Source organism: Notamacropus eugenii, chromosome 4 (assembly GCF_028372415.1).
Source record: "Notamacropus eugenii isolate mMacEug1 chromosome 4, mMacEug1.pri_v2, whole genome shotgun sequence".
NCBI lineage: Eukaryota > Metazoa > Chordata > Mammalia > Diprotodontia > Macropodidae > Notamacropus > Notamacropus eugenii.
The window spans coordinates 391,535,959-391,562,360 of NC_092875.1; positions in this window are offsets into that span (position 1 = coordinate 391,535,959).

Consider the following 26,402-nt stretch of genomic DNA (forward strand, 5'->3'; position numbering starts at 1 on the left):
TGCTTATCCTAGAATATAGTATTCCCTTCTGCGTTGTACTGAAGGTGGGGAGGCTCCATGTTGGCCTCCTCTGTGTTTGAGGTTTCTCTGCTGGCCTGACTTAGGGGTAAAGTGAGACTTGCTGCTGGACTGCTTTGGAAACAGAATCTTTCTGCTGACTGGTCCTGGAGGAGGGATATTGTTACTGATCTTCCCTAAGGGTGGAGCCCTGTTGGTGAGTTACCATGGAAACACGGTCTCTCTGTTGGTCAATAATGGGGTTGGGCCTGTCTAGTGGCCTATGCTGCGGCCACTGGGGTGAGGGCCTTGCTGTGCTTCACAGATTGAATGCTAGCTTGCCTAGGGGGCTTTGGTTTGGATTAAGTTGGACCCTCACTGGTGGATTGCCCCAGACTTGGCGCTTTACTGCAGAATCCCTGCTATGAGACTTTCTGCTGTTGCTCTTGGTAGCCATCCCCTTTCATTCCAATAAGACAAACCTTTTTTATTATGCTAAGTTGCTTTCCTGCTCCTAGATCCATTCTGAGGCATTTTTCACATTGTTTGGAGAGGAATTTGGGAGGGCTTCATAGGATTGCTTTCTCATTCTACTATCTTGGCACCAGAAGTCTACTATGCTTCTTTAAAGAAGGTTCCTGACCCCACACCACATTGCTGATTCCCAGTGAGACCAGGTAAAACATCCAAACTCTTTTCAGATAAGTTGTTTTCATGCTTCCCACATCTTGATTTCTGTAAAGCTGATTTGCTTCTAACCTAAGCCTAAGACTTTACTTTTATTCCTAAGTCATTCACAGTTAATCATCATACAATGTTGTTACTTGTACAATGTTCTCCTCCACTTTGCATCAATTAGTTAGTCTATATGTTAAAACTATCCCTTCCTGCAGTGTCTCCTCTGATAGATCAATATGCCAGCTTTGTCTCCCTTGGATTTTGTGGGAAGTGGTGTGGTGCAGTGTTCAGTGGAAGAATGGGAGTGGAGGTTTGGAGGGTGCTGTTGGTGCTGTCTTTGGGCAGTCCTCTCTTTCCACTTAACATTCATTCCTTAGGACTCCATGAGTTTCAGGACTCTATTCACCTGTGTGAAGGGAATTATGATTTTTCTATTAATTTATATGATGTGTGTAATGTATATACTAATAATTTAGATTTCTCAATAGCTGCCTCTCTGGTTTAGGAATCAGAATTAACAGTTGAGTTTGAAATCGTCAATCAAACTCTTGACAATGCTCTCACTCACTGCATTCTTGTGCCTATGTACCTTAAGTGATGTGAATCAAAGACTGTAGAACCTGTTCATGTCACAGAACTCTGGTCCTGTACCCCACTAAGTAATGACCCCCAAAGACTTGAACAAAATTGTTCCCACAGGACTGCAGAATTGTTGTGTTGTCCTTTACTTGTCAGTTCATCCTGAGAAACTACTCTGACCCTGGGAAATGATTGTAATCCACCTTCCCCCTACCTCCCTTCTTATTGTGATTTATGTATATAATCTCTGTCTTCACTTCAGCAAGGAGGAATTCTGATAAGGATAATTCCTGATTTGCAAATCTGTTCCTCATAATAAAACTGATTACAAGACTACCTGATTACTGGCACTTTGTCTCTGACCTGCTATTTCACAATTCTCAAGTTAGAGACTGGCTCAGAAAAAGTCCTGCTAATATTTGGGGTCCGTACATATCCTTATTGCTCAAAAGGAATTGCACTTAGACCTGGTGTCCAGGAAACAAGAGGTCACAGAAGGGGGCAAGAACCTCCTTCAACACTTTATCTTAAGGGTTTGGGATTAGGGTGGTGTTGTATGGGGCAAGAGGTCCATCCTGGTTCCAAAGACTTCCTGCACCAGTCTATTCAGTCTGCTCCAGGGCCTAATTCTACCAGTAACCTCTGTTTAGTTCTGATGTGATGTGATCTGCTCAGTCTCCCAGACTCCAAGGTTTTGTGAATTCCTCCCTTTCTCCTCCCTTCCTCAACCATTAATTTTGCCCTGTTGGCTCATCCTTCAGGCCATTTAAAAACTGTCCCTTTCCCCAATTAACTTCTTCCATGATTGGCTAGGACCGAGACTTCTTATTGAGTAGCTTTGGCTAGGTTAGAATCTACCCAGGTTCAGAAGCAATGGCTATAGAGAGAGGCTATTAAGTACTCTTAGCCCCTCAAGTGTCCTTATCTGTCTGATGAGAGGCTTGGGTTAGAGAACTTCTTAGGTTCCTTTTAAATTTAGGATCCTATAATTCTTTTTTGAAGAATAACATTTATACTGACATTTATAAAAATATTTTAAAGAAAATGGAAGAGAATGACCAGTTATGTGGTTATTGCCAAATACCCAAGCACCAAATGTCACACAGACAAAATCTGGTTATTTAAGAACTTTGCAGGCTCTCCCCTCTCCCTCCATGTCACATTTTTCTTGGCAAAGCCTTAATTAATAGTTTTGAATCCAATATGAAGTTCTGCCTGGTTGACAAACATACTTCTTTTGTCTTTCTATGACCTTTCATCCCATCATGTTAAATGAGCATTAATCAGGTGTGCTTTGGTGAAGATGAAATTACCATAGCCTTCTCTCCTTAAAACGAAAAATTATGAAGCAAATCCTTGATTTTAATTTCTGTACAATTTACATTGGAAGTCATTCTTTTTCCTCTCACTACCTTTCATATGATGTTATTGCCATTCATAGAGATACAGATTTAAAACGGAATCTTCATATGGTACCATTAGGAAAACTCAGCAGATGCATTTTAACTCAAGTATAATTTCCAAGAATAAATTTTTGAGGGTAAGTAGGAATTACTGAGAAATTTTTATATTGAGCTCAGGATTATAAATAAAAGCAACAGAGTATGGAGTTAATGATTACTGAAAACTTCTAATTTTTCTTACTTGAAACAGATTTATTAAACATGGTTCAGCTTTCGAGATTACGGGATGCAGTTTATTGAAGCATTAAGAAAAACACAAAACCTCTCTAATGACTCTAGCAGATTAGAAATAAGCAGATGTTATAATTGCTACTGCCAGTAATTTCATTATGCCTTCTATATAGTGATAAACCAGTGCAATGACTGGATGGAAGTTTTCAGTCTTAGAGCTCAAAAGTTAGTGTTGCTGTAGATAAGGTAGAATGAATTAAGATTCCTATTTATCCTCACCAAAGAGGAAAGTGCTGTTTAGAGCTTAAGGTTAAAAGGGAGAAAAATATGAATCTTTGTTCTAGCTTTTCAAATGACTTGAAATAACATTAAGAAAATTACATCTCTAGTCCAAAATTTTTCTATATGTAAAATGGGGGCAGATAATTCTGGAGATTATCTTTAGAGGTCTCACTGTTCCTCTTTGTTCTTGTCAAATGAGATTTGTGTGGGATGGCAAGACCCCTACTCAAATTAATTGCTTGGAGGCATGTCAAAGTATAAACAGAAAGTCTTTTATTCACATCTTTCAAGAAGATATGGGCATCACCTTCCCCTAGGTGGATTAAAGGACAGGAGGCACAGTACAGAAGCAGATACATAGTTATACAGCTAAAAACCACAAACCCACCCCTCCTTAACCTTTTGGTTAAGAATCTGAGCAAGCAATTTATTTTCAGAAATTTGCCCCAGATACAAGAAATAAGACAATGGAATTCAAGGGCCTGAGCAAGCAACTTATTTTCAGACAGTATGATTAGGAAATGGGTCAAGCAAGTCTGGGGAGAGGGATGACAGGTGGTTTCACAACTTCAAGTTTCCTCATATCATATGATTTTTGAGAAATTGCAACTCAGGCCTAGAGTCTGATCTGCTTCAGATTTAAGTTCTTGAAAAGTTTTCGTAGCCATCACACTCAATCCCTCCTCTTATTTTAACCCTCTGAAAGCTTCTCACACCAGTCTTGTTACATGTGTTCAATTAAGGAATCTTTCCTGTCGTCCTTTTCCTCTGTGTTTATGGGGATCCATTTTTGTCCATTCATAACCATCATGCCAGTTGTTCCACTTAATGATATTTTGATGGTAATCATTTTTGATACTATTTTAGTAGTTAATTGCACCATACAGGGTAAGCAAACTGGTAAAAGAATAACTCCTCTTAATGAGACAAGTACAGACCACAGTATCTGTTCCCAAAACACAACCACCAGGATGTATTGAAAGGAAAAGACCAAGTTTGGATGAGAACATGGGCAATCTTTAGAATTCCTGTTTCCACATCTAAATTCAATCAATAAATACCTCCCCATATTCTTTCCCCCATGAATTCTTCCCTTCCCAATTATAATATCTCCCCACATTCTCTCCCCCTTTATACGAATATGGGGAGGGAGCAAAGCTGACTGAAGCATCGACAGATTACAAGGGAGCAGTATTCTTGTTATAAGTACAGATACAGAGATTCAAAATACAAAGGTAGATCAATGAATTATCCTTTCAGAGGTTCCATCTTATACAGCAATCTGGGGAGGAACATCATCTGATGCAGTTTTCTGGTCTGGATGCTTCTTCAGGCCGTTTTCAGCACAGCATCTCTGCATCTTCTTTCTTTTGTCTTCTTGTAGAAATCCAAATGTCCACTCTCCTACAAAACTGACCTTAATACCATTTTAGATAACCATTCCTAAGCTTTGTACACTTACCAGTCTTACAAAATCAAAATTGGAACTTTGGACACTTGTCATGTTTAAGAAATTCACATTAGAACCCAGTTTTTGCATTTTACATTCTCCCATCAGGAAGATGAGGTTTCACTGAGAAGTCAGTAATAGGTTCCAGTACTTACATAAATACAATAAATAATCATTTTTAACACAGTACATATCACATCATAAAACAATTCAAACTTCTGGTGATGTGATGCTTCTTCTAAAGCATTTACAATATAGACCACAAACCATTTTTCTTTTAACATTAACCAACTGAGATAAAAATAATAATAACTATATGTGCTAACTCCACAAACCTTTGACCTGATTATCTCCACACTATTACTAAGAATTAAGGAACCCTAACTTATTATTGTTGGTCTAAAGTTTTAAACTAATAGCCTGATTTTAGACTTAACCTCAGATGTTCCCCTACCAACAATCTTTAATTTGATAGATCTGATACTAAGCTTACAAAACCTTTGATTACAGGAGATTGTTACTGAGAGTAGGGACATTGCAGGGAAACAATATTGCCCTAACCTCATGTCAATTCCAGGCAGGAGCAGATTGTTAACTGGTAATCAGCCAAGCTTAAAGTCTGCCAGGTGTCAGTGGAGAAATTGAGTCAGGAGAATCCTACCTCAGCCCAGGCCGAACAGTTGCTCTCCCACCCTTCCCATGAGATCACTTTTGCAGTTCATACCAGCATCTCACAGGCTTACTGGCATTGTGGATTGGAGGCTCAGACTACCTTTCTTGCTATCTATAACTGGAGTTAGACTCAGAAGAACAGTAAGTTAATAGTCCCATAAAATCTTAAAATAGCAAGTTCCAAAAATCAGGTTTCAGATATGACTATAATTTCACATTGGCTAAGGAACATCTTTTGAAGCAAGTTGTAAGTGGCTTACATGCCTTTCTATATATGTTCTGGTTCCTGATTAAATAACAATCATAAACTCAAGTTTACCATTAAAGCCTTAGGGTATTGCTCTAATAGATTTATATTGTTTCCCAAACTACTCTGTCCCTTCCTAAACCTGCTCAATCTAAAAAAATGCGCCACACATATGAGAAGTTCAAACACTAACTTAGACTTATGTTCATGAAATGAATTCATATCAAACAGAAACATTTAACTTTTCCATCAGTGTCAAAATTTACCAGAGGTTACCTGCCTCTAAGAAACTTAGACTAGAATTCTTTCCCCGGACTAAAGATGTCTCTGATTTAGTCTCAGTCTCAGTAATTAATTCAGTTAATAGTATTTACTCAATTAGTCTTTGCAACAGATAATTCCCAAGTTGGGACCTTTTTCCATTATCCCCAAAGAGTTTTAGTCCCATTTGTCTAAAAGCCACTGAAAAAACCTCACCTTGAAAACTGCTGGGTTTTCCCCACGTGAGCTGGTTCTCCTGAGGCCCGCTCTACCACTATGCTCAAATCTCTGTTCTATTTCCCACTCCTAATTTTATCAATCTAAGTCTCCAGGTTAATAACCACTTTCATTAAGACCATGCCGGGAACCCCTAGATTGCCTGGGGCCACCCTGGGCTCCTTCCTCAGTCCCTTTAACTTTAAACAATATCACATTTATACTGTGGTTTTATCTCCACCTTATAGCCAGACTCAGAAATAGCCAAGTGGGAAACTTTAAAAAAGTGTTCCTTTTCAAAGGAAAATGATGGGGAAACTGAGCCAGAAGGATTCCATCCTAGGCTGAGGACACAATTGTCCCCTGAAGTTTGTACATTAGATAATAGGTTTCACTAATCAAAAATTTTACACATCTTAAATTTTAAATTTGTCTTAAAAAACAATCACTAGAGATTATCACCTAAACGAATTCCTAGTTTAGAAACTCCATAGACAGCTTACATTTTACGTAGAGATTACAACTTTAACAAAGTGAAGGGCTCCACCACTTGGGTGATTATTTTAAACTCTCCTAAATCTTAGCTACCCCTGGGTAGGAATGGGGCCAGCTCCTTTCCTTTTGCAACAGAAAGTTAACATATCTTCCTGAGCATCTCCAGTTCAGATTAGATTTTAGGAAGCCCTTGTGTAATGACTGGATTTCAAAAGGAAAGGGGGGTGGGGCCAGGAGGTGTTTTGTCTTAAAACTCTTGGTCTCCATTATCTTGTCCCTCATTTTCCAACTATCCATGAAATGTGAAGTTATGATAACAAGTTAGCTTACAAATACAAATATAAATTTGGTAACTAGGCCTTTTAAAAATCATGCAAAAGATTCATACAACAAGTATTTTCCTCTTTTAAGAACAATTTACAATTTGCCACAAAACCCTCATGAACCTAATGGGCAACAATTATAAGACCTAAAAGCAAGGCCTTTTCACATTTGGCTATAAGTTACCTTTTTACATATTTTTGTAAATATGCTTGATTCTTAGCAAAAACCAATTTTAGTTAACAATACAATTTCTAATGTAGCAACATTTAGATTTACTTAAAAATTTAAACTGTTTAAGTTCACTTAAAACTTAAAGTGAACCATTGCCCATTCAACTGAATGCATCTCCACATTGCTTTGCACAATAACCTTATTATGTGGGCATACTCTTATCACTCTGATCAGATAAAGTCATCTTAAATTAGATTAAGCTATTAACTATATTAAATCAAGTTAAGTGATTTTTCTTGCTCTCTTCTTAAAATACTTCCTCACACCCTCAGTACTTACTGACACCATCTAAAATTGACCCATTCAGAGTCATTCAGCTTCCCAAGTCTCTCAATCCCATTACTCAGATTGTCTAGTTCCTTCACATTTTTAACTATAACTTTCTGCACCAGAATCCCCTTCTAGCTTAAAGCAAAGAAGTTAATTCTACCATTATGTGGTGAACAACAGTATTTTCATCACTTACTTATCAAATTTCTATCACATCCTTTTTAAAAACCCTATGTACATTTCCTATATATATATGTATATATATATTTATCAATTGCATTAAAGTAATATTACACCTAACATATACCCATCTTTATCCCTTTTACAATCATAAATGCCAGATAACAATATCTTTTTCTACCTAATCCTGATAGGAAGAACATTTTCAGATGCTGCTTATTATTCCTTCAGGACATATTTTAACTTGAAATCATGTCAAACCTGAATTTTGTAATCACTAATGATAAACATCTTATATAATCAAACACTTTTGCTACTTACAAGAAAACTTTCTGCCCTCCTCCCTTTTGAGTCAAACGTTGTCTTCATTTACAAATGAATGGAAAGGCTTTCCAGTTCATGTCTCATTGTGGGTAAGGCAGGAAATGATTAGATACTAGTTAGCCTGCCTTTCTTTTAGTATGAGAGGGGGAGATAAGCTCCCCTCAGCCTTCTGGATCTAACTGGCTGGCTGCCTCACAGAGTGTTGGAGAAGACAGAGACACAAACCAGAGACACAGACTTTCATTCACATAGAATACATACAGACAAAATATTTAACAAATCATTTTCACCTAATTTTGAATTTTGATTTCCTCATCCTCTCAGGTGCCAATCTAAAGAGTCTAGACAGGCTTGTAGGACTTCCCCGGAAAGACTTCTGTTCTGCTTTAACAACTCAAAAGAATGCTAAGGAGATGGGGATAGAAAGGAATATACCTTTTTCTCAGCAGTACATGGCACATATAAAAAAATTGACAGTGTTCTAGGGCATAAAAACTTCACAATTCAGTGCAGAAAGGCAGAGATAGTCAATGTATTCTTCTTGGATCAGAATGCAATAAAATTATATGTAATAAAAAGTCATGGAAAGATAAGTCAAAATTAATTAGAAACTAAATAATCTAATCCTAAAGAAGGAGTGGGTTAAACAACAAATCATAGAAACAATCAACAACTTCATTCAGCAGAACGACAATAATGAGACAATCTACCAAATCTTATGCGATACTGCAAAATCACTTCTTAGGGGATGTTTTATATCTTTGAATGTCTACATGAATAAAATGGAGAAAGAGGAGATCAATGACTTGGGCATGCAGCTGAAAAAGCTAGAAAAAGAACAAATTGAAGATCCCCAAGTAAATACCAAATTGGAAATACTGAAAAACAAAGGAGAGATTAATAAAATTGAGATTAAGAAAATAGTTGAAGTAATAAATAAAACTAATAGTTGGTTTTATGAAAAAACTAATAAAATTGATAAACCTTTGATCAATTTGATTAAAAAAAGAAGGAAAACCAAATTACCAATGTAAAAAATGAAAGAGGTGAGCTCACCTCCAGTTAGGAGGAAATTAAAACAATAATTAGAAATTACCCAACTTTATGACCATAAAGTCGATAATCTAAAGGACATGGATGACTATTTTAAAAAATATAATTTACCCAGATTAACAAAAGAGGAAATTTAATACTTAAACGACTCCATCTCAGAAAAAGAAATTGAACAAGCCATCAATGAACTCCCCAGGGAAAAATCTCTAGGGCCAGATGGATTTAAAAGCTAATTCTATCAGACATTTAAAGAAGAATTAATTCCAATATTATATAGACTATTTGGGAAAATTGGGGAAGAAGGAGTCTTCCCAAATTCTTTTTATGATGTAAATATGGTTTTGATACCTAAACCAGGAAGAGCTGAAACAGAGAAAGAAAATTATAAACCAATTTCTCTAATGAATACAAATGCAGAAATTTTAAATAAGATTTTAGCAAAAAGAATATAGAAACTCATGAAAATAATACGTTATGATCAGGTAGGATTCATATCAGGAATGCAGGGCTAGTACAATATTACAAAAACTATTAGCGTTATTGATCATATCAACAACAAAACTAACAGAAACCACATGATTATCTCAATAGATGCAGAAAAAGCTTTTGACAAAATACAACACCCATTCCTATTAAAAATACTGTAGAGCATAGGAATAAAGGGAACTGTCCATAAAATAATAAGCAGTATCTATCTAAAACCCTCAGCAAACATTATATGCAATGGGGATATGTTGGGACTGGAAGCTCAATTCCGTGTGGACAGTCTCAGGCAGGTAAAAGTGGGACTTCTAAATCTTAGAGTCTTACGAGGCCCTCCATGAACAGCGGGGGTTCGAGAAGGTCAGACTGAGCTAGCTCGGCTAGCTCGGGTATTTCCGCCTCTCCCCCCCGGAGATACCTGATGGGTGGAGTCTCCCTGCCCTCGAGGTTGTCCCGGATTGGAGCACACCTAGTTACCTAACAGCACGGTATTGAGATGCAAACTGTGTGGCTAAAGGTTAAGTAGGATTGAGGAAGTCTAAAAGCTCTCTTAGCACGTGTGGAGCCAAAGAGAAAAGTAGGGCTCCGCTTCTTTTCTTTCCTCTCTCCCCTCCCCCTCTCTCCCCGCTTGTACTTCTACTTCCAATCCCTTAAGCTTAGCCTCCTTAGGAAATCTCCCCCTCTTCCTCCTAAGGAAGATCTTCCCTGCACTTGTAACCGATTCCCTGGAATAAAGCTCAACCCCTGTTCGACTCTGGAACGACCTTTCTCTCATACGTTCATCCGGCGTGGCCAGCCGAAGACCTGGGACAGGTAGGAAAGACTCGGGTAGCCCAATACAGGCCTCTAGGCTTGGCAGGGATAAGCTAGATGCATTTCCAATAAGATCAGGGGTGAAACAAGGATGTCCATTACCACTACTATTATTCAATATGGTACTAGAAATGTTAGCTGTAGCAACTAGACAAGATAAAGAAATTGAAGGAATTAGAATAGGGAAAGAAGAAACTAAGTTATCACTCTTTGCAGATGATATGATGATATGCTTAGAGAATCCCAGAGACTCAAGTAAAAAATTACTTGAAGTAATAAACAACTTTGGCAAAGTTTCAGGTTACATAATATACCTTCAAAAATCTTCTACATTTCTTTATATTAGTAACAAATCCCAACAGCAAGATATAGAAAGAGAAATCCCATTTAAAGCTAGGGTAGACACTGTAAAATATTTGGGTGTTTACCTGCCAAAACAAACCCAGGGACTACATGAACACAATTACAAAATGCACTTCACACAAATAAAGTCAGATCTAAGTAAGTGGAAAACCATCAGCTGCTCATGGGTAGGTTTAGGCAATATAATAAAAATGACATTTCTACCTAAATTAATTTACTTATTTAGTTCCATACCATCTAAACTATCAGATAATTACTTTCTAGAGCTGGAAAAAAACATCAAAATTCATCTAGAAGAACAAAAGTTCCAGTATATCAAAGAGACCAATGAAAAGAAATGTTAGGGAAGGTGGCCTAGTGCTGCCAGATCTGAAATTGTATTATAAAGCAGCAATTATCAAAACCACTTATGTACTGGCTGAGAAACAGAAGGGTACACAAGTGGAATAGGCTATGTACTCAAGACACAGTAGGCAATGAATGTAACTATCTTCTATTTGATGAACTCAAGAAACCCATCTTCTAGGATAAGAACTCACTGTTCGGCAAAAATTTCTGCGAAAACTGGAAAACAGTGTGGCAGAAACTGGGCATAGACCAATTCCTGACACTGTACACAAGAATAAAATCCAAATGGGTACACAATCTAGGTATAACATTGATTCTATGGACAAACTGGTGGAGGAAGGAATAGTGTATCAGATTTATGGAGAAGGGAAGAATTTTTGACTAAAGAAGAGATAGAAAGTATGATGAAGTGCAAGATGGATAATTTTGATTACATTAAACTGAAAAGTTTTTGAACAAATATACCCAATGCAACCAAGATTTGGAGGAATGCAGAAAACTGGGAAAGAATTTTTGCAGCTAGTGTCTGTGATAAAGGTCTCATTTCTAAAATAGAGAACTGAGTCAAATGTACAAAAATACAAGTCATTCCCCAACTGATAAATTGTCAAATGATATGAACAGGCAGCTTTCAGAGGAAGAAATTAAAGATATGTATAGTCATAAGAAAAAATGCTCTAAATCACTGTTGATTAGAGAAATACAAATCAAAATAACTGTGGGGTATGACATCACACCTATCAGATTGGCAAACATGACAGAACAGGAAGATGATAAATATTGGAGAGGATGTGGGAGAGTTGGAACACTACTAATTCCTTGTTGGTGGAGCTGTGAGCTGATCACTCATTCTGGAGAGCAATATCCTTTGACCCAGCAATATCACTTCTAGGACTGTATCCTCAAGAGATTATAAAAATGGGAAAGGGTCCCACATGTCCAAAATATTTATAGCAACACTCTTTGTGGTGGTCAAAAACTGGAAATCAAAGGGATGCCCATCAATTGTGAAAGACTGAATAAATTATGGTATATAAATGTAATGGAATACTATAGTGCTACAAGAAATGATGAATAGGAAGACCTCAGAGAGGCCTGGAAAGACTATAGTATCTGATGCCTAGTGAAAGGACCAGAACCAAGAAAAATTTGTTCACAGCAATGACCATAGTGTGTGAGAGTTTTTCTGGCAGACTTGGAACTTCATTGCAATGTAAGGACTTAAAAAAATTCCCAATGGTCTTTTAAGGCAAATTGCCTTCCACATCTAGAGAAAGAACTATGGAATTCAATCACAGAATGAAGTAGATCATTTTTCTAGTGTATTGCATTTTGGTTTGTTATATGATTTCTCCTATTCATTTTAATTCTTCTATGCAGCATGACTGTAGTGAAAATATATTTAATAGAAATGTATGTGTAGGACCTATATAAAATTGCATGCCATCTCGAGGAGGGAGGGGAAAAAAATCTAAGTTATATGGTAGTGATTGTGGAACAATGAAAATAAATAAAATTAATAAATAAAAAAAGAAACTAGGCCTGTATGAGAATAACTTGTCATAAAATTTGCTGCCTAGTTTCATGTTTTTCTTCTAATTTTAGTAGAATTGGTTATATTTTGGAAAACCCTTTTTAATTTCAGGTAACCAAAATGTATCCATTTTATTTGCCATGATGCTCTTTATCTCTTCTTTGGTCATAGACTTTTCTCTTGTCCATAGGATAATTTTTTCAATGATCCCCTACCTTACTTCTGATGTTACCCTTTATGTCTAGATCATTCATCCATTTTTAACTTATTTTGGCATGTGGTCCGAGTTGTTGACCTGTGCCTAGTTTCTGCCATGCTGCTTTCCAGTTTTCCCACCACTTTTGTCAAATGGTAAGTTATTGCCCCTTAAGGTTAGATCTTTGGGTTTATCAAAAACTAGATTACAATTGTCATTTTCTATTCTGTATTTTGTATCTAATCCATTCCATTGATCCACTGCTTGCTTTCTTAGGTAGTATGAGACTTTTGTAATTACTTGGTAATTTCTTTTGTAAGTACCAGATTATTTTGTAATATAGTTTGAAATCTGGTATTGGTAGACCATCTTCCTTCACATTTTTTCCCATTGATTTCCTTGATATCCTTGACCATTCTTCCAGACTAATTTTTTAAACTGATTTTTCTAGCTCTATGTAATAATTCTTAGGTAGTTTGGTATGATACCAAGTAAGCAATTGCTTTTATTATTTTGGATTTGCCAACTCATGAATAATTCATAATTCTCCAACTGATTCCATTTATATTTGTGTGAAAAGTGTTTTATAATTGGGTCTAAGCAGTCCTTGGATTTGTCTTGGACAGTAAACTCTCAAGTGTTTTACATTATCTAAAATTGCCTCAAATAGAATTTCTATTTCTATCTCTTTCTACTAGATTTTGTTGGTAATATATAAAAATGTTGATGATTTCAGTGGTTTCTTTTACTTCTTACAACTTGCTGAAGTTGTTGATTGCTTCAGCTATTTTTTTTTTAGTTGACTCTTTAGGGTTCTCTAAGTATACCATAGCATCATACCATCAGTAGAGTGATAGTTTTGCTTCATCAATGGCTATTTTTATTCTTTTATTTTTTCTTGTCTTATTATTTTAACTAGTATTTCTAGTACAATACTGAATAAGAGTAATGATAATAGATATCTTTGTTTAATCTCTGATCATATTGGAAAAGCTTGAAATTTATCCTGTTACAGAAACTGTTTACTCTTGGTTTTAGATAGCCACTACTTAATATTTTAAGAAAGAATCCATTTATTCCTAAGTTTTGTCATGTTTTCTGAATAAGAATAGATGTTATATTTTGTCAAAAGCTTTTTTTTTGCATCTGTTGATATAATTATATGATTTTTGTTGTTTTTGTTGTTGATGTGATCATTTATGATTATAATTTTCTCAATATTGATCCATGCCTTTATTCCAGGTATAAATCACATCTGGTCATATTGTATGATGTTTGTGATATATTGCTTTAATATCCTTGTTGGTATTTTGTTTAAATTTTTTTTGTATAGATATTCATTAGGGAAATTGGCTTACTTATAGTTTTCTTTTTCTGTTTTTGTTCTCTTTTATTTAGGTATTTAAACTGTATTTGTGTCATAAAAGGAATTTGGTAGGACACTTTCGTTACCTTTTCTCCAAATACTTCCTATAGTTTTAGGATTAATTATTCCTTTAATATTTTGTAGCATTCACTTATAGATCTACCTTGTCCCCCCTTTTCCCCATTATGGAGCTGGCTTATGGTTTCTTCACTTTTTCCAAGACAAAGTTATTTAAATATCATATTTCCTCTCCTGGGAAATTTATATTCTTGTACATATTTATCCATTACTCTTAGATTTTCAGTTTTACCTGCATGTAATTGGGCAAAATAACTCCTAATAATTGCTTTATTTTCATCTTCATAGGTGCTGCATCGAATCTTTTAATTTTTGGTACCAGTCATTTGGGTTCCTTCTTTTTTTAAAAATAAAATTAGGTAATCATGTATTTATTTTGTTGTTTCCTCTCCCTCCCAAAACTCAGCTCCTATTTTTATTTATTAGTTCAGTAGTTTTTCTTACAACTTTATTAATCTCTCCTTTGATTTTCAGAATTTCCATTTTGGTGGTAAAATGGAGAGTCTTAGTTTGTTCTTGTTGTTGTTGTTGCGTATGTCATTCATCAATCTGCTCTCTCTTTTACTAGTGTATATGTTTGGAAATACAAATTTTTCCCTAAGTACTGCTTTGGCTGCATCCTCAACTCTCAACATGTTGTATCATTGTTGATATTATCTTTAATAAATTGTTGACTATTTCTATGATTTGTCATTTGACTCACTTATTCTTCAGGATTAAATTATTTTGTTTTCAATTAATTTTCAATCTTTGATTCCAATATACTTAATTGAATGTCATTTTGTTGCATTATAATCTAAAAGTGGTACATTTGCAATTTCTGCCTTTCTCCATCAGCTTATGAGGTTTTTTTTTTTAGTTTAAGTATTTCTTTTTTTTTATTTGTTTAACTTTTAACATTCATTTTCACAAAATTTTGGGTTCCAAATTTTCTCCCCTTTTGTCCCCTCCCCCCACCCCAAAACACCAAGCATTCTAATTCCCTCTGTCTACCAATCTGCCCTCTCTTCTATCATCCCTCTCTGCCCTTGCCTCCATCCTATACCCCTTTACCTGTATATCTTATTTCCTAGGGGCAAGAACAGTACTCGACAGTTGTTCCTAAAACTTTGAGTTCCAACTTCTCTTCCTCCCTCCCTCCCCACCCCTTCCCTTTGGAAGGCAAGCAATTCAACATAGGCCAAATCTGTGTAGTTTTGCAAATGACTTCCATAATAGTAGCATTGTGTAAGAACTAATTATATTTCCCTCCATCCTATCCTGTCCCCCATTACTTCTGTTCTCTCTTTTGATCCTGTACCTCCTCATGAGTGTTGACCTCAAATTGCTCCCTCCTCCCCATGCTCTCCCTTCCATCTTCCCCCCCCCACCCTGTTTATCCCCTTATCCCCCACTTTCCTGTATTGTAAGATAGATTTTCATACCAAAATGAGTGTGCATTTTATTCCTTCCTTTAGTGGAATGTGATGAGAGTAAACTTCATGTTTTTCTCTCCCCTCCCCTCTTTATCCCTCCACTAATAAGTCTTTTGCAATTTGCCCCATTCCATTTCTCCCTTTCTCCTCCCAATATATTTCTCTCTCACTGCTTGATTTCATTTTTTTAAGATATGATCCCATCCTCTTCAATTCACTCTGTGCACACCGTCTCTATGTGTGTGTGCTTGTGCGTGTGCATGTGTGTGTGTGTAATCCCACCCAGTACCCAGATACTGCATAGTTTCAAGAGTTACAAATATTGTCTTTCCATGTAGGAATGTAAACAGTTCAACTTTAGTAAAGTCCCTTATGACTTCTCTTTGCTATTTACTTTTTCATGCTTCTCTTCATTCTTGTGTTTGAAAGTCAAATTTTCTTTTCAGCTCTGGTCTTTTCATCAAGAATGCTTGAAAGTCCTCTATTTCATTGAAAGACCAATTTTTCCCTTGAAGTATTACACTCAGTTTTGCTGGGCAGGTGATTCTTGGTTTTAGTTCTAGTTCCTTTGACTTCTGGAATATCCTATTCCATGCCCTTCGATCCCTTAATGTAAAAGCTGCTAGATCTTGTGTTATCCTGATTGTATTTCCACAATACTTGAATTGTTTCTTTCTAGCTGCTTGCAATATTTTCTCCTTGACCTGGGAACTCTGGAATTTGACCACAATGTTCCTAGGAGTTTCTCTTTTTAGATCTCTTTCAGGCGGTGATCTGTGGATTCCTTGAATACTTATTTTGCCCTCTGATTCTAGAATATGAGGGCAGTTTTCCTTGATGATTTCATGAAAGATGATGTCTAGGCTCTTTTTTTGATCCTGGCTTTCAGGTAGTCCCATAATTTTTAAATTGTCTCTCGTGGATCTATTTTCCAGGTCAGTTGTTTTTCCAATGAGATGTTTCACATTATCTTCCATTTTTTCATTCTTTTGGTTTTGTTTGTGATTTCTTGGTTTCTCATAAAGTCATTAGCCTCCATCTCTTCCATTCTAATTTTGAAAGAATTATTTTCTTCAGTGAGCTTTTGCATCTCCTTTTCCATTTGGCTAATTCTGCTTTTGAAAGCATTCTTCTCCTCATTGGCTTTTTGACCAAAGACCATTGGCTCTTTTGTCAAGAGTTAGCCTCTTTTTCAAGGTGTTATTTTCATCAGCATTTTTTTGGGTCTCCATTAGCAGGGTGTTTACTTGTTTTTCATGCTTTGCTTGCATGTCACTCAATTCTCTTCCCAGTTTTTCCTTCACCTCTCTAACTTGATTTTCAAAATCCTTTTTGAGCTCTTCCATGGCCTGAGCCCATTGAGTGGGCTGGGATACAGAAGCCTTGACTTCTGCGTTTTTCCCTGATGGTAAGCATTGTTCTTCCTCATCAGAAAGGAAGGGAGGAAATGCCTGTTCACCAAGAAAGTAACCTTCTGTAGTCTTATTTTTTTCCCGTTTCTGGGCATTTTCCTAGCCAGTGACTTGACTTCTGAGTGTCCTCTCCACCCCCACCTCGCCTCCAGATCTGCCCAGCCAGCACTTGGGATCTGAGATTCAAATGCTGCTTCCCAGCCTCAGGGCTTTGGGCGGGGGCAGGGCTACTGTTCAGTGTGAGATTAAGTTCAGGTGCTCAGGTCAGGGCAGGGCCACCTCACGGGGCTCAGTTCCCTCAGGGGGTTTATGCAGAGACCTTCAACAATGGATCTGAGCTCCTGCTTGCTTGGGGAGCCCTGGTCTGCTCCTGCCTCCACTGCTGCCTCCCAAGGGGGCCTGAGTTATGGGGGCACCACACTCCCCTCTCGACCCGCCAAAGAGACCCTCTCACCGATCCTTGTCACCTGTGGGTGGAGGGACCCGCGCAGCTGCTGGAGATTCTGTCCCTGAAGTCTGCTTGGATCTGCTCCTTTCGGCGCTGTGCCACCGAGGCAGAGTTGGGCTCTGCTCTGGGTCTGGGGCGCGAGGGACCTTTTGTGAGAGGTTTTCAGGCTCTCTGGAGCAGAAATCTTGTCCACTCCGTTGTTCTGTGGCTTCTGCTGCTCCAGAATTCGCCGGTGGTTCTTTTTTTTTACAGGTATTTTATGGGCAATTGGTTCGGAGGTAGTGTATGTGCGTCTTTCTACTCCGCCATCTTGTCTCTGCCCCCTTATGAGGTTTTTTAAAACCCTAACGCATAGTCAATTTCTGTGCAGGTGCCATTTACTACTTAGAAAAAGTTAGACTCCTCCATATTCCCATTCACTTTTCTCCAGAGGCTTATCACATCCAATTTTTCTAAAATTCTATTCATGTCTGAACTTCTTTCTTATTTATTTTATAGTCAGATTTACCTAGTTCTGAAAGGGGAAAGTTGAAGTTCCTCAATGGTACAGTTTTATTATTTTTTTCTTTTTACTCATTTAACTTTTACTTTAAGAATTTAGATGTTATGCTATTTGGTGCATATATGTTTACTGATAATGCTTCTTTTTCAATAGTACCTTTTAGCAAGGTATAATTTCCTTGCTTGTCTCTTTAAATTTCATTAATTTTTGCTTTTGTTTTGTATGACATTAAGATTGCCATTCCTGCTTTTTTTTCACTTCAATTGAATTATAGTAGATTCAGTTCCAGCCCTTTATTTTAATTATGTTTATCTTTCTGTTTCAAGTGTCTTTCTTGTAAACAACATATTGTTGGAGTCTTGTTTCTTATGTATTCTACTATCTGCTTATGTTTTATGGGTAAGTTTCTCCCATTCTTGTTTCAAGTTATGATTAACTGTGTATTTCCCTCTATCATATTTTCTTCTGTGTATTCTTCTCTCTCTGTTTTTACTCTGCCCCTCCTTGAAAGTCTGTTATCCTCACCAATGCTACAACCATTAATCTGCCCTCCCTTTTAAACCCCTTGTATATAAGATAGATGTCTATATTTGACTGTATATATGTGTGTTTATTCTTCCCTCTTTGAATTGATTTTGATGATAGTAAGGTTCAACCATTGTCCCTCCCCCTTTTTCCTTTCCACTGTAAAAAGCTCTTCCTTACTTTTATGTGAGATAATTTTCCTTATTATTCTTCTCCCTTCCTCCTTCTGTTGAATTTCTTTTCCTCACTCATCAATTTTTTATACCAGCTCAACATAATTGACCTACTCTCATACCCTCAGTCTATGGAGACCTCCTAACTGCTTTGATAGCAATTAAGTTCTTAGGATTTACATATATCATCTTCCCATATTGAAATGTAAACAATTTAACTTTAATGAGCCCCTTGAAGTTTCTCTTTTATATTTACTTTCTTATGTTTCTCTTGAGTCATTTATTTGAAAATAGAATTTTTTATTTATCTCTGGTCTTTTCTTCCAGAATGCTTGAAAATCCTTTATTTCATTAAATGTTATTTTTTCCCTCAAAGGTTATATTAAGTTTTGCCTGGTATGTTGCTCTTTATTGTAGTCCTAGTTCTTTTGCCTTTAATAATATTATATCCCAAGCCTTCTGGTCCTTTAATGTGGTAGGTACTAATTTTTTTTTTTTTTTTGCAATCCTGACTGTAGCTCCATAGGATTTGAATTTTTTTCTTTCTGACTTCTTGTAGTATTTTGTCTTTGACTTCAGAAACTCAGAAATTTGGTTATCAAAGTGCTTGGAGTTTTCATTTTGGGATCTCCCTCCAGAGGTAAATTCTTTCATTTTCTGTTTTTCCTCTGGTTCAGGGTATAATGTATTAAAATGTAGTGTATAGATTCTTTTTTTGATAATGGCTTTCATGTAGTTGAATAATTCTAAAAAAAATCTCTCCTCGATCTATTTTCCAGTAATTTTTTTCAACATTTTTCCAGTGAACTATTTCACATTTTCTTCTATTTTTTTCTCTTTTAACTTAATTTTGTTGTTTTTTTGCAGTCTAATGGAATCTTTCACTTCCACTTGGTCAATTCTCATTTTTAAAAAGTTATTTTTTAATGAGCTTTTGTACATTTCCTGCCCCCTCCCCAGTCAATTTTGCTTTTTAAGAAGTTATTTTCTTCAATAAAGTTTCATACCTCTTTTACTATTTGGCTAATACTGTTTAAGTGTTATTTTCTTCAGCAATTTTTGTGCCTCTTTTACCTGGTTGTTAATTGCCTTTTCATAATTTTCTTTCTTCACTCTCATTTCATTTCCAGTTTTTCTTCCACCACCCTTATTTGATATTTAAAATCATTTTAAAATCTTAAGGAATTCTTGTTGGCCTTGTGCCAGATTCATGCTTTTTTTCCCTTTTGAGACTTTACTTGTAACTACTTTTTACATCATTATCTTTTGAGTGTGTATCTGATTCTTCTCTATCTTCATGGTAGCTTTTTATTGTCAGGTTCCTTTTTCTTATCATTTGTTTATGTTTCCAGCCTATTTATTAACTTTGAACTTTTTTAAACCTGGGTTCTATTCCCAGATTGGGAGTGGGGCCACTCTCCCAAGCTTCAGATATTTCTTTTTTTTTTTGCAGGAAGTTTTTGAGGTTGGACTTGAACTCAGATCTTCTTGACTCCAAGCCTAGCACCTGATCCACTGAATCACTTAGTATTTCCATGGTCTTAGGCAATTTCAGCTTATAGTTCAATCATAGTTAAACATTTTAAAATGAAAAGGGGGAGCAATGTGCCAACTTGTACTAACTTGACAGATTTCATGGTAGCTACTAGTAGTGCCAATGCAATATTCACAGCACCTATGACAGCCATGAATATGCAGTCACAATTATAAATTGCAAAATACCACATGCTCTCTGAGTGGAAGGCGGAAGCAAAACATTTATTAACACACTAGAAAGCCAAATCCATCACAGCAACAAAAAAAATCTATACACTATAACAATGTAGAGGACAATACCATCTCTCAGCCTCCCCTCTGCAAGATTTCCCACAAACCAGCTCCATTAAACAAATCACAAATAGGCTTCCTTGAAGAAAATCACAAAAAAGCTATTTCACTCTCACTAGCCAGCAGCCTGCATCCTTCCTACCTCTAACTGCTCTCAAAACTAACTTCCTCTCAGCTCTGCTCCAGCTCTGCCTCTTCCTGCTCCATCTTTCCTATTCCACCGATTCAGCAAACTCCTCCCACCACAGGCTACATGTGATTCAGATTCATGTGACTCAGGCAAGTCACATGGACCTATTAATGAATGAGAAAGCTCTCCCCATTTTAAATTACTATTATACTACTGCTGTAATCTAGGTGAGACATGATTAAGGCTTGACACCACACTCTGGTGCCATCTTCCATGTCTGTTTTTATTTTCACACTATTCCTCTCTGTGTTCTCTTTGTTTCCCTACCCTCCAGTGTATCTGGACTATTCACCATCTCCTATATGGATCTCAAATTCTCCTCCCTCTAGGTGTTTACTTACACAATTTCTGATTTAATGGGGCTTTCTAGATCTCTGACTATTAAAATCCTACACGTCCTTTGAGGTCATGTTTAAATGTGCTGTGAAAACGTCTTTGATTATCAAGTCAATAATAACACTTTTCCCCTCAGACCTTGAATATTTCTTTGTTTCTTTCTGAGTGAAGTATCATAATTTTCTAGGTCATTGATTTCTTCAACTACCATTAGTGACATCTGTTTAGAATTGGTCGTATTTAGTCATACCTGTCATATTCTAGACTTCTCCATCATCCCCAAAGTGGGCTGTGGGATGACCTTTAATTCTGAAATTTCCATATCTATATCTTCCATTTTTTTCCCTTCTGCCTCACTTCTCTTAAACATATTATTTTTTTATTCCCTGAAACCTCTTGTACTTTGTCCCATCTCTTTCATCACAACCATGGTCTTGTTTACTCGCTTTACACCTTTTACCTTAGGATTCACCAGTTCAACTCAACAGTGTCCTTCAAACTCAAATCCTTTGCTTTCTTGTGAAGTAAACAAATGGATAAGTATTTAAGGGCTTACTACGTTCCAGGCACCAGCCTTAGTCTTGTAGATACACAAAAAATGGCTTCTAAGGCACTCATAGTCAAATGGGGGAGACAACATGCAAAAAGCTATGTTTTTACAAACAAAATACACATGTTTGTGTATTGTTTTTACAAATAAGATATATATGTGTGTGTTTGTGTATGTATGAACATACATGCATACATGTGTATAATTAGAGATAATTAATAAAAGGAAAACACTAAATTTAATGTGTATCTTAAGTCTTTCAGTCATTTATGCCCTACAAATCTTAAGCTTTTTCCCCAGTCTGTATCTTCTCCTCCATCTGCCTTCTCCATTCCTGGACTCCTGAACACAAAAGGAGGAAATGATGCAAATATATGGACAGTTCATTCCATATTCAACTAATGTAATCTTCTAATTGTTATTGGGTGATCACTGCTGTATTTTATTTTTCCCTGATAGACTCTAGTATTCTTGCTGCAGTAGCTATTACAAACCTACATTTTTAGCCCCTAACACTATCTCTATAGTATCTCTAAGCAAATGATTTCCCTTCTGCTTTACTAAACAAACCAAGAACAGCCATACTGAGGTCCCTTATCTCCCCTACTTCACACCATAAAATTCTTCTATAACTTAATCCATTCTCTGCTCTAATCTTTGAGAAAGACAGCTATTTATTTTGCAGCAGGTAATTCCTCCATTTGTATTTTGAATTGCATTCCCCCTGCAACTCATGCCATCTTCTTTAGGATCCCTTTGATCACTCCATCTTTTTCATCTTTATTTTCTTCATGGGTACAGACTCCTTCCTCACTTCCTACATACATACTAAGATCTCACCTAGACTTAAAGAAACCCTTCCATTTACTGCTATTCAAGCTATTGTCCTATATATCTTCCCCCTTTCAAACTCCTTACTGCCTCCAATTCTTCAGTACTCACTGTCAGCTAGGTGGTAGAATGGATGAGGCACTGGGCCTGGAGTCAAGAAGACCTGAGTCCAATTCCTGCCTCAAACACTTACTATCTGTGTGACCCTGGGCAAGTCAGTTAACCTCTGTCTGATTCAGTTTGTTTAGCTATGAAATGGAGATATTAATAGCATCTACCACAAAGGATTGTTTTGAGGATCAAAGGAGATTACATTTGTAAAGTGTCTGGTGCACAGTAGGTACCTAATAAATGTTTATTTCCTTGCTATTTCCTTCAGTCACAAATGATCAGTTTTCCAATATTGCCACACTAGTGGAACCTCGTCCTCCAAGTTTACTAACTTCTTAGCTTCTAAGCCTGATGGAACATTCCTGGAACATTTTTCAGTGCCTGTGTCTTCCCATTCCATATTAATATTTTTGATACACTTCCGCATGATGCTACCCATGTGATCTTGGACCGGGTATTCAATTTCTCTGGTCTAAGTTTTTTTAATCTATAAAATAAAATATTAGGAGTCAAATGACCTCAAAAGTATCATCCATGATGCTATAAACTTCAAAGGTGAGTGAGTTCCCTAGAGCAATCACACAGGCACACAGACAGGCCCTCTGTCTGTCAAGCTTGAGGATATGTGTTGTGGACGCTGAAGATGGCAAGGAGATGATTAAAGTGGAAAATGAATCCTGGCTGGGACCAGTTAAGACAGTGAGATTCAATGGTAGGAATTCTGGAGCTGAAGTGAGGCCAGGCACTCTACTGGGGACCACTTGACAGTCCTCCAGACATGGAGGGGTATGCTGGGGAACATGCTGACTGTTAAGTTTTCCCTTTCAGCACTTATACTTCAGAAATCAATTAAAACTGGGGTTTGAATGTCCTGTTGATTATTTACACTTAAAAGAGTGATGGAGAACATGTTAATAGTCTAGACTAAAGTGAAAATGTATACTTTGTTAAACATTCACCCCCTGCCTCTAGGGAGTCTAGTACAAAATATTTAGTAGCAGGGTGCAAAGTGGTAAAGGCGAGGAAGAAAGTAAATATCTGAATCTTTTGGAATAGATGGTACTGTAAAAGACAGCCAAGTGGCATCTGGGTATGGATGTGGATGTTTGAACTTTTTTTGTGACACACTTGTAAATCAGAATGTCATCCTAATATACTGGTCCAGCATTTCCTAGAAGAGTTGGTGGAATAGTAACATCACTGCATACTCAAAGAAACAGTGATAGCCTGGAAAGATTTTCATATATTAATATTGACAAAAAATCATTTTTGGAATATATTATGGCTACTGGAGCTGGGTAAATAGCTTAGGACCAAGTGAGATGGAGTAAACCCTACTTTCCAGAATGAAGGCCCATCAAGAAAGCTGTGCCCTGAGCTTCGTATAACAATAATTTTTTTTGCACACACCCTCATGATTAACTCAGCCACAGCAAAATCACAGAATTGTTTCACACAAGCACCAAGTATTCTCTGAGCTTGGAAAAGCACCTGTACTACACATTTCTGGTCATGAGGTCTTGCTATAAATCAACCTGTGTCATTGTTGCTGTTACCCCTCATTGGAAAGTCTACAGTTCACTGTGTATCCATTGGTATAAGTATTGAGATTTTGCCACACTGAGGCAGGTCTCCTATTAGAGGGGATGCTGGCATATATTTCTGGTTTCCCTCCTTCAGTGGAATAAAGAAAGCTTTTTGCTTATAACTTCTGTTATCTTTTTGGTTTATTTTCTTTTGAAGTTGACTGTAGTTTTAATAGCCTGTGTGAGCTCTGTTTTTTTTTAAACTAATTTATTTGTTTTTAGTTTTTGACATTCAATTCCATAAGATTTTGAATTTAAAATTTTCTCTTCCTCACTCTCTTCTCCACTCCCCAAGATGACTTGTAATCTGATATAAGCTCTACTTACATATTCATATTAAACTTATTTTCACATTAGTCATGTTGTAAAAAAGAATTATAACATCTGAGGAACCATGAGAAAGAAGAAACAAAACAAAACAGTACAACAAAAGAAAAGGAGGACAAATAGTGTACTTCCATCTGAATTCAGACTCCAGAGTTCTTTCTCTGAATGTCAATAGCACTTTGCATAGTGAGTCTTTTGGAGTTGTCTTAGATCTTTGCATTTCTGAGAAGAGCTAACTCTATCAAAGTCAAGACAATGTGGCCGTTACTGTGGACAATGTTCTCCTATTCCTGCTCATTTCACTCAATGCCAGTTCATTTACAACTTTCCTATTTTTTTCTGATCTACCTGCTCATCCTTTCTTATAGCACAATAGTATCTTCCATTACATTCATGTAACAAAACTTGTTCAGCCATTCCCCAATTGATGGATATCCCCTCAATTTCTAATTCTTAGTCACACAAAAAGAGCTGCTATATATATTCTTGTACACATCATTCTTTTTCCATTTTTATGATCTCTTTGGAATCCTGGCCTAGAAGTGGTATTTCTGGTCAAAGGGTATGCACAGTTTTGTAACCCTTTGGCATAGTTCCAAATTGTTTTCCAGAATGGTTGCATCAGTTCACAACTTCACTAACAATATATTATTGCTCCAATTTTCCCACATCTTCCCCAGCATTTATAGTTATCCTGTTTTGTCATGTTGGCCAACCTGAGAGGTTTGATGTGGTACCTCAGAGCTGTTTCAATTTGCACTTCTCTAATCAATAGTGATTTAAAGCACTTTTTAAAAATATAACTATAGATAGCTTCAGTTTCTTCATCTGAAATATGGTAACTTTAAATGGAATTTCTCTTTCTATCTCTTGCTACTAGCCTTTGCTAGCAATATAAAGAAATGCCAATGATTTTTGTGGACTTATCTTATATCCTGAAAATTTGCTAGATTTATTATCTCAAGTAAGTTTTTATGTTTATTTGTTTGTTTTTAGTTTTCAACATTTATTTCCACAAAATTTTGAGTTCCAAATTTTCTCCTCATCTCTCCCTTCCCCCACTCCAAAACATTGTGCATTCTGATTACCTCTTCCCCCAATCTGCCCTCCCTTCTATCACACCCCTCTCTTCCCTTATTCCCATCTTCTCTCTTGTCTTGTAAGGCAAGATAAATTTCCATACCCCATTATCTGTATTTCTCATTTTCCAATTGTATACAAAAGCAATTCTCAACATTCCTTCCTAAACTTTTGAGTTCCAACTTCTCTCCCTTCCTCCTTCCCCACCCAACTTCACTGAGAAGACAAGCAATTCAATATAGGCAATGTATGTGTAGTTTTGCAAAGGATTTCCATAACAGTCATATTGTATAAGACTAACTATATTTCCCTCCATCCTATCCTGCCCCCTATTTATTGTATTCTCTCTTTTGATGTTGTCCCTCCCCAAAAGTGTTTACTTCTAATTGCTCCCTCCTCCCATTTGGCCCCCCTTCTATTATCTCCCCTACCCTGCTTATCCCCTTCACCCCTATGTTCCTGTAGTGTAAAACAGATTTTCATGACAAATTGAGAGTGCAAGTTATCCCTTCCTTAAGCAAAATGTGATGAGAGCAAGCTTCACTTTTTCCTCTCACCTCCCCACTTTTCCCCTGCATTGAAAAAGCTTTTGCTTTTATCTCTTTTATGAGAGATAATTTACCCTATTCCATTTCTCCTTTTCCCCTCCCAATATATTCCTCTCTCATCAATTCATTGCATTTTTTTAGATATGATCCCTTCTAGTCAACTCATCCTGTGCTCTCTGTATATATGTATGTGTGTGTGTGCATAATCTCTCCAACTACCCAAATACAGAGAAAAGTTTCAAGAGTTTCAAACATTATCTTTCTACATAAGAATGTAGACAGTTCAACTTTAGTAAGTCCCTTATGATTTCTCTTTCCTGTTTACCTCTTCATGTTTCTCTTGATCTCTTAATGTAGAATCTGCTAGATCTTGTGTTATCCTGATTATATTTCCACAATACTCAAATTGTTCCTTTCTAGCTGCTTGCAATATGTTCTCCTTGACCTGGTAACTCTGGAATTTGGCT